This window comes from Mus musculus, chromosome 9 (assembly GCF_000001635.26).
Source record: "Mus musculus strain C57BL/6J chromosome 9, GRCm38.p6 C57BL/6J".
In the NCBI taxonomy this organism is placed as follows: Eukaryota; Metazoa; Chordata; class Mammalia; order Rodentia; family Muridae; genus Mus; species Mus musculus.
The window spans coordinates 31,532,145-31,539,192 of record NC_000075.6 but is presented as its reverse complement, the minus strand read 5'-3'; positions in this window follow the sequence as shown (position 1 = coordinate 31,539,192).

The window sequence follows — 7,048 nt, the reverse complement described above, 5'->3', positions numbered from 1 at the left end:
CATGGCATAAGTCCTAATCTGAAAGGGGGGACAGAATGCCTCCTTCCTTTGACCTTTGTCCTATCCAAGTGCTTGCTTGACAGACTGAACGATGGCCACTTTCATAAAGGTTTTACAGAGTCCACCAGTCCGGTTGTTAATCTCACCAGGAAGCGCTCACACCCAGGAGGTTTAATGTTTAATCTAGCCTAGTCACGTCCACAGATAAAGCATCACAGGGCTGGGCAGAGGGCTCAAGGGATCCCTGCTGCATAGACATGAGGACTGGAGCTCTGATCTCTGGAAGCCACATCAAAGCCAGGCACAGGGCTATGTGCCTGTAATCTCAGTACTGGGTGGGATGGGGGGGTATTGGGGAGGCAGGGACCGGCAGATCCCCTGAGACTACTGGTCAACCAGCCTAGCTGAGCACCAGGTTTGGTGAGAGGTCTTGTGTCAAAAAATAAGGTGGAAAGCAGTGAAGGAAACCACCGGACATCGACCTCTGGACCCCATATACATGCTCAGGGTGACTCACCTGCACATGTGTGCACACACATACACTGGACACACAAGCACACACGAATTAAACATCGCAAACCCACTCATTATCTTAGCGTCTGTCCAGACTCCCTGACAGCAAGCATAGACTCCAAGAAAGGGAATAATGACCTTGTAATTCTACCCAACTTGCTACAGGTTGCTCTAACCTCTTCACCAGAATAAGAGGTTAAAGTCCTTGAGTGATGGCTTAAACCTCCTCCTTGATAGCCCATAACAACTTGCCATCATATAAAATCAACAGTGCTTAAATTGTGTGACATAGAACCATTACATCTTGTGCAAAGGGAGCAAGAGGAAAGAACACACACACATACACACACACACACACACACACACACACACACACACACACACACCCCGACATAGTGAAATCAGAAGAATCACTCAGAACGATCACCATCCTCCCGTCCGTAGGCGACCACATGCTCATGGCTGATACTTATAGCACCCTTCCTCCTCTATGCATTCTCTACTGTCTTTAGCTTCAACAGGCATCTCAGCAAGGCATGGTTTTTGCCTAAAGAGGTAAAATAAATAAATCTCCACTCCTGAAGATGCCATAGAGGGCATTTAGATTCATAAACCCATTGCTTCTGCTTTTAGATTTTTTTTATTTTTACAGATTCACTTATTTATGTATATAAGTACACTGTTGCTGTCTTCAGACACACCAAAGAGAGCATCATATCCCTTTACAGATGGTTGTGAGTCATCATGTAGTTTCTGGGAATTGAACTCAGGACCGCTGGAAGAGCAGTCAGGGTGGTAGATGTGGGTAAGGTACCCACAAAGGCTAGAGGATGGCCTGGAACTGGAGGCACAGGTGGTTGTGAGCATCCTATGGGTGCTGAAAGTTGAGCTTGGGTCCCCCTGAACAGGAATGTGCTCTTCTTAACCACTGAGCCATCTCTCCAGCCCCACCCAACCCTACTCCCCCACACAGTTTCTTAAAAGGAAATTAGGAGACAAATTGATGAAGGAAAATGAATTTATTACAATGTAGTCCAGCTTGGGAAAGAGCGAGCCCTAGTTTTCCTCCACATTTTCTGGAGCAGTGTTTCAATTTTACAGTAAAGACTCAGCAAAAGCCAGAACCATGCACACAGGTCACAACTGCTTGACTTCGTGACTGCAGGAAACCTCTTCCAAGAAGCCCTATCTCTGGCTGGCAGAGAATTTCAACCCTTCTATCCTCCAGACTGGGAGTCCTGGGGATTTTTAAAATTTGTTGGAGCCCATCATTTCAATGGTAGCCAGAGGGAGGGGGTGCCTGGTAGAGAAGTCACATTTCCCTGTGTTTAGACTCTCTCTTGAGAGATTTGAGCGATAGGTTAGGCTTCATATAAAAATTCCAAAAGTCTGCCCCAGCACTAAAGATATGTTCTGCTTGTCTGCCTGTCTTGGTGTGACAAAACATAGTACTCGGGCTCTTGTGCTAGAAGTTGTAACTATGCTGGATACTGGACAGACAACAGGATATAAATGTAACCAACAAGAGCAAATCAATAAAGAAAACTGGTTGAATACTGAGTTCCAGTTAGGGACAGTTTTCAAGAGTTTGATTGTAAATTCTTTAGAGAAGACAGAAATGAAGATGCAAAAACCTTAGACTTCTCCTGATCAGAATGTCACAGAAAGCTTAGCACTTGGCAAAACAGTCTCGTTATCTTTGCCTAGAGATTCTGGTCATGAGGGCTGGAGAAATGGCTCAGTGGTTAAGAGCACTGGCTCTTTCCCAAAGGACGCAGGTTCTGATCCTAGAACCCACATAATGATTAATAACCATACAATTCCAGGGATCCAATGTCCTACTCTGACCTGTGAAGACACCAGACACACAGTGGTACATAGATATACATGCAGGCAGAACACCCATACACATTAAATGATAAATAAGAATACACAATAAATAAGAAAATAAATAAGTAAATATAAATAAATCTTATGACCATGAGACAATTAGGGTCATATGAACACCACCCAGAAGAAGGTTTGCATTGCCAATAATTCCTGTTTGGAGGGCACAGCTTGGTAATGTGTTCTTTTTTTTTCCCCCATTTTTTATTAGGTATTTAGCTCATTTACATTTCCAATGCTATACCAAAAGTCCCCCATACCCATCCACTCCCACTCCCCTACCCACCCACTCCCCCTTTTTGGCCCTGGCGTTCCCCTATACTGGGGCATATAACATTTGCGTGTCCAATGGGCCTCTCTTTCCAGTGATGGCCGACTAGGCCCTCTTTTGATACATATGCAGCTAGAGTCAAGAGCTCCGGGGTACTGGTTAGTTCATAATGTTGTTCCACCTATAGGGTTGCAGATCCCTTTAGCTCCTTGGGTTTTTTCTCTAGCTCCTCCATTGGGAGCCCTGTGATCCATCCACTAGCTGACTGTGAGCATCCACTTCTGTGTTTGCTAGGCCCCGGCATAGTCTCACAAGAGACAGCTACATCTGGGTCCTTTCGATAAAATCTTGCTAGTGTATGCAATGGTGTCAGCGTTTGGATGCTGATTATGGGGTGGATCCCTGGATATAGCAGTCTCTACATGGTCCATCCTTTCATCTCAGCTCCAAACTTTGTCTCTGTAACTCCTTCCATGGGTGTTTTGTTCCCAATTCTAAGGAGGGGCATAGTGTCCACACTTCAGTCTTCATTCTTCTTGAGTTTCATGTGTTTAGCAAATTGTATCTTATATCTTGGGAATCCTAGGTTTGGGACTAATATCCACTTATCAGTGAGTACATATTGTGTGAGTTCCTTTGTGAATGTGTTACCTCACTCAGGATGATGCCCTCCAGGTCCATCCATTTGGCTAGGAATTTCATAAATTCATTCTTTTTAATAGCTGAGTAGTACTCCATTGTGTAGATGTACCACATTTTCTGTATCCATTCCTCTGTTGAGGGGCATCTGGGTTCTTTCCAGCTTCTGGCTATTATAAATAAGGCTGCTATGAACATAGTGGAGCATGTGTCCTTCTTACCAGTTGGGGCATCTTCTGGATATATGGCCAGGAGAGGTATTGTGGGATCCTCCGGTAGTACTATGTCCAATTTTCTGAGGAACCGCCAGACTGATTTCCAGAGTGGTTGTACAAGCCTGCAATCCCACCAACAATGGAGGGGTGTTCCTCTTTCTCCACATCCACACCAGCATCTGCTGTCACCTGAATTTTTGATCTTAGCCATTCTGACTGGTGTGAGGTGGAATCTCAGGGTTGTTTTGATTTGCATTTCCCTGGTGATTAAGGATGTTGAACATTTTTTCAGGTGCTTTTCTGCCATTCGGTATTCCTCAGGTGAGAATTCTTTGTTCAGTTCTGAGCCCCAGTTTTTAATGGGGTTATTTGATTTTCTGAAGTCCACCTTCTTGAGTTCTTTATATATATTGGATATTAGTCCCCTATCTGATTTGGGATAGGTAAAGATCCTTTCCCAATCTGTTGGTGGTCTTTTTGTCTTATTGACGGTGTCTTTTGCCTTGCAGAAACTTTGGAGTTTCATTAGGTCCCATTTGTCAATTCTCGATCTTACAGCACAAGCCATTGCTGTTCTGTTCAGGAATTTTTCCCCTGTGCCCATATCTTCAAGGCTTTTCCCCACTTTCTCCTCTATAAGTTTCAGTGTCTCTGGTTTTATGTGAAGTTCCTTGATCCACTTAGATTTGACCTTAGTACAAGGAGATAAGTATGGATCGATTAGCATTCTTCTACATGATAACAACCAGTTGTGCCAGCACCAATTGTTGAAAATGCTGTCTTTCTTCCACTGGATGGTTTTAGCTCCCTTGTCGAAGATCAAGTGAGCATAGGTGTGTGGGTTCATTTCTGGGTCTTCAATTCTATTCCATTGGTCTACTTGTCTGTCTCTATACCAGTACCATGCAGTTTTTATCACAATTGCTCTGTAGTAAAGCTTTAGGTCAGGCATGGTGATTCCACCAGAGGTTCTTTTATCCTTGAGAAGACTTTTTGCAATCCTAGGTTTTTTGTTATTCCAGATGAATTTGCAAATTGCTCCTTCTAATTCATTGAAGAATTGAGTTGGAATTTTGATGGGGATTGCATTGAATCTGTAGATTGCTTTTGGCAAGATAGCCATTTTCACAATGTTTATCCTGCCAATCCATGAGCATGGGAGATCTTTCCATCTTCTGAGATCTTCTTTAATTTCTTTCTTCAGAGATTTGAAGCTTTTATCATACAGATCTTTCACCTCCTTAGTTAGAGTCACGCCAAGATATTTTATATTATTTGTGACTATTGAGAAGGGTGTTGTTTCCCTAATTTCTTTCTCAGCCTGTTTATTCTTTGTATAGAGAAAGGCCATTGACTTGTTTGAGTTTATTTTATATCCAGCTACTTCACCGAAGCTGTTTATCAGGTTTAGGAGTTCTCTGGTAGAATTTTTAGGGTCACTTATATATACTATCATATCATCTGCAAAAAGTGATATTTTGACTTCCTCTTTTCCAATTTGTATCCCCTTGATCTCCTTTTGTTGTCGAATTGCTCTGGCTAATACTTCAAGTACTATGTTGAAAAGGTAGGGAGAAAGAGGGCAGCCTTGTCTAGTCCCTGATTTTAGTGGGATTGCTTCCAGCTTCTCACCATTTACTTTGATGTTGGCTACTGGTTTGCTGTAGATTGCTTTTATCATGTTTAGGTATGGGCCTTGAATTCCTGATCTTTCCAAAACTTTTATCATGAATGGGTGTTGAATCTTGTCAAATGCTTTTTCTGCATCTAACGAGATGATCATGTGGTTTTTGTCTTTGAGTTTGTTTATATAATGGATTACATTGATGGATTTTCGTATATTAAACCATCCCTGCATTCCTGGAATAAAACCTACTTGGTCAGGATGGATGATTGCTTTAATGTGTTCTTGGATTCGGTTAGCAAGAATTTTATTGAGGATTTTTGCATCGATATTCATAAGAGAAATTGGTCTGAAGTTCTCTATCTTTGTTGGGTCTTTCTGTGGTTTAGGTATCAGAGTAATAGTGGCTTCATAAAATGAGTTGGGTAGAGTACCTTCTACTTCTATTTTGTGAAATAGTTTGTGCAGAACTGGAATTAGATCTTCTTTGAAGGTCTGATAGAACTCTGCACTAAACCCGTCTGGTCCTGGGCTTTTTTTGGCTGGGAGACTATTAATAACTGCTTCTATTTCTTTAGGTGATATGGGACTGTTTAGATGGTCAACTTGATCCTGACTCAACTTTGGTACCTGGTATCTGTCCAGAAATTTGTCCATTTCGTCCAGGTTTTCCAGTTTTGTTGAATATAACCTTTTGTAGAAGGATCTGATGGTGTTTTGGATTTCTTCAGGATCTGTTGTTGTGTCTCCCTTTTCATTTCTGATTTTGTTAATTAGGATTTTGTCCCTGTGCCCTTTAGTGAGTCTAGCTAAGGGTTTATCTATCTTGTTGATTTTCTCAAAGAACCAACTCCTCGTTTGGTTAATTCTTTGAATAGTTCTTCTTGTTTCCACGGTAATGTGTTCTTTTAAGCTTTATAATCTAGAAGGCTTATACACTCCATGGATATAAATGCATTCAGTATGCAAAGAAGCCAGCAGCAATTAACACGGAGAATTAATTCTACTTTATTTTGCTCTTGCAGCAAAATTTAGAATTCTTGGCTTCTTAAAATAACAAGTGTACTACAACAACAGCAAAAACAAAAACATTGGCTCTCTTTTTTATATTTGTGTGTGCGTTCACACGCGTGCACACATGTGTGTACATTAGTGCCATGATGAATATGTAGAGGTCAGAGGACAATTTGCAGAAGTCAGTTCTCGCCTTCCAACATGTTCCCAAAGATCAAACATAGGTCTTACTATGTAGCTTGGTACCTGCATCTTCTGAGTCCTCTCGCTGGCCCAGAACTTTATACTCCTTAAAGATTTAGACTGGTGATAATGACTGCAAATAGAATCATTTAATGATGTACAAAGTGTATCCCATACATACAATATCAAAACACTTAGTCAGAGCAAATAGATGCAGACCTGGGCTTTAAATACCAAGACTTTCTCTCTGTCTCTCTCTCTGTCTCTGTCTCTCTCTCTCTCTCTCTCTCTCTCTCTGTCTGTGTGTGTGTGTGTGTGTGTGTCTGTGTGTGTGTGTGTGTCTGTGTCTCTCTCTGTCTCTGTCTCTCTCTGTCTCTCTCTCTCTGTGTGTGTGTGTGTGTCTGTGTCTCTCTCTGTCTCTGTCTCTCTCTGTTTCTCTGTGTGTGTGTCTTTCTCTGTCTCTCTCAGTCTCCATCCCTGTCTGTTTCTGTCTGTCTCTTTCTTCCTCCTCCCCCACCCCATTTCTCTCCCCCAAACAGACCACTCCAAACCCACCTACCTCTAATCCCTCCAGTAATTGGATACAGACAATTTTTTTATTTTGAAAAAGAAAAAAAAAGCAGGTTTTTCTTTTGAAAGATACTGATAAAAATAGCAAAGATGTGAAAAAAGATAGCCATCCTATGTTGAAAGTCTAGATGT